This window comes from Mus caroli, chromosome 18, assembly GCF_900094665.2.
Source record: "Mus caroli chromosome 18, CAROLI_EIJ_v1.1, whole genome shotgun sequence".
In the NCBI taxonomy this organism is placed as follows: domain Eukaryota; kingdom Metazoa; phylum Chordata; class Mammalia; order Rodentia; family Muridae; genus Mus; species Mus caroli.
Window position 1 is genome coordinate 47393663 of NC_034587.1, and position 3075 is coordinate 47396737.

The window sequence follows — 3075 nt, forward strand, 5'->3', positions numbered from 1 at the left end:
TTCCAAATGGTAATAAGGACACATGCTCCACTATGTTCATAGCAGCCTTATTTATAATAGCCAGAAGCTGGAAAGAACCCAGATGCCCCTCAACAGAAGAATGGATACAGAAAATGTGGTACATTTACACAATGGAGTACTACTCAACCATTAAAAACAATGAATTTATGAAATTCTTGGGCAAATGGATGTATCTGGGGGATATCATCCTGAGTGAGGTAACCCAATCACAAAAGAATTCACTTGATATGTACTCACTGATAAGTGGATATTAGCCCAGAAACTTAGAATACCCAAGATACAATTTGCTAAACACAAGAGAGTCAAGAAGAAGGAAGACCAACACGCGGATACTTCATTCCTCCCTAGAATAGGGAATAAAATACCCAGAAACTTAGAATACCCTAGATACAATTTGAAAAACACAAGAAAGTCAAGAAGAAGGAAGACCAACATGCGGATACTTCATTCCTCCCTAGAATAGGGAATAAAATACCCATGGAAGGAGTTACAGAGACAAAGTTTGGAACTAAGGCAAAGGATGGACCATCCAGAGACTACCCGACCTGGGAGTCCATTTCATAATCAGCCCCCAAACGCAGACACTATTGCATGTGCCAGCAAGATTTTGCTGAAAGGACCATGATATAGCTGTCTCTTGTGAGGCTATGGTAGTGCCTGACAAATACAGAAATGGATGCTCACAGTCATCTATAGGATGGAACACTGGGCTCCCAATTGAGGAGCTAGAGAAAGTACCCAAGGAGCTGAAGGGGTCTGCAACCCTATAGGTGGAACAACAATATGAACTAATCACTGCCCCCAGATCTTGTATCTCTAGCTGCATATGTAGCAGAAGATGGCCTAGTTGGCCATCATTGCTAAGAGAGGCCCCTTGGTCTTGCAAACTCTATATGCCCCAGTACAGAGGAATGACCAGGCTAAGAAGTTGAAGTGGGTGGGTAGGGAAGCGGGGTGGGGGAGAGGGTATAGGGGACTTTTTGGGATATCATTTGAAATGTAAATGAAGAAAATATGTAATAAAAATTTCTCATTCATATATGTATGTATATATATATATGTATGAAATAAGTGTATGTACTGAAGACATGCTATCTAAGAATATACACCAGTGAGACGCTACATAGTTTTTGCATCTATGGAAGAAATATAGAAGGGATGTAGAAATAAAACTATTTTCTACATAAAATTCTGAGGAAATAAGTTTTAAAACTGACTGCTATTACAAATGTCCCTTTGAAACCATACTTTCTAAGATAGAAAGTTATTCTCAGATTGCAAGTCAAATAAAAGAAATGCTAATAAATCATGAACATGCATGTAGGTAACTTGATTAACAGATTCAACGAATGATTTTTCCTCTACTTATACTTAATTCTGTACTACTCTTGTATTTAATCCTGAATCAACTCAAAGAATTTTTGAAACACTGTTATTTTTTTCCACATCTTTCCCCAGTCTTAGACAAGTATTATGATTGCAAATATGCACTGTGTATCTATGCTATTTTGTATAGTGAACTTTTTGAAACATACTCAATATACCTGGACCAATCATTTAAAAGTATCACTAGAGATTCAGATTGTTAAGTGATAGAACACAGCCCATCAACAGAAAATTACTTTAAAAGAGACTGTCCTTCCTCATATAGACAATGATTCTAAACTGGAAAGTGATATAAAAGTGGTAGTGGCGTGTGTGTGTGTCCAAAAACTTGCCTCTGCATGCGTATGTGGAAGGCAGAAGTCAATTTCCAGTATCTATTTTTATCATTTTCACCTTATTCTTCAGAGAAGGTGTATCTGTGTCATTGAATTTAGAACTTGACATCTCTGCTAGATTGTCTGGGCAGTAACAATCTAGAATCCTCTTGTCTCAGTACCTTACCTCTCATCAACCCTTCATCCCTGCTCAGCGGCGATGATACAGTCATGTTGGTGTGGCTACATTTTTATATAAAACTCATTTATCTCTCAGCATTAGCACCTCTCTCCTCCTAGTCACCCCTCTCAGAGCTGCTCCTCCAATTCTTCCCTCCTCTTCTTCTTTGAGAAGGGGAAGCTCCCTTGTGTATCCTGTTCCTGCCACCCCTGGTGACTGGTGTTAATACATTTTATATGGGTCCAAGGGATAAAAAAATCAGAGCTCCTTGCCTTCCCAGCAAGTAGTTTATGCATGGAGACAGCTACTTAATCCAAAGGGCATGCAGACTTTAATATGATTTTGTTTTCTAAGGACCTTTCTCTGTGCTGGACTTCTGCACACTGGTCACAAGAATGTATTATTTTTTTTCTACTTGTGGCTTGTACTTTGTCATAAGATGGCTAAATCAAAATAGATGACAAGAATATACAGTAAATAGAATGATGGAGTATCTTTTTAAAGTTAAAGTTAAGGATCTGAGGGGACATTTAAAATGCATTAGTGCAGTTATTACTTCAGACAGGTTTAAATTTTGAAGAGGCAGAGTGAATGGTTGGAATTCTGTGATATAAGTAACTTATTTAACAATGTGATTATGCTAAATGGTGATTATCGAATGCTATATTATAATTAGAATATCATATTAAGAGGTAAACATATTAAAGAAAATTTATTCCACTTCACAGGCCTACTAAGTTATTTGCAAACACAGTAAAGTATATAGGAATTGTTTTAATAACTGTAAAAGTAATGTATTTCCTTCCCAGATGAGTTCTGAATCATTGTATCCCTGTTACTTAAACAATGTACTTAGAGCATATTAGATGGCTGTTGTGCAAGGGTTCAGGAAAAGAATGAATGACTATCGCCCATTTGTTTACTTAAGGGAATACACATTGCAAGAAATAGAAATAGCAGAAAATATTATGTTGTAAAGATATAGGTCTTCCACACTCTTCAGTTTTAGATCTACAACTAAGATGTGAAGCAGGCTAAGACAAAAGTAAAAAATATTTTAGTGTAAAAAAGATTAAAAGAAAATGTCAGAATCAAGATATATATACAAAAATAGAAAGGCCATCACACAACAGGGCCAAGATCTGATTTTCATTTCCTTTCTACTATATATTG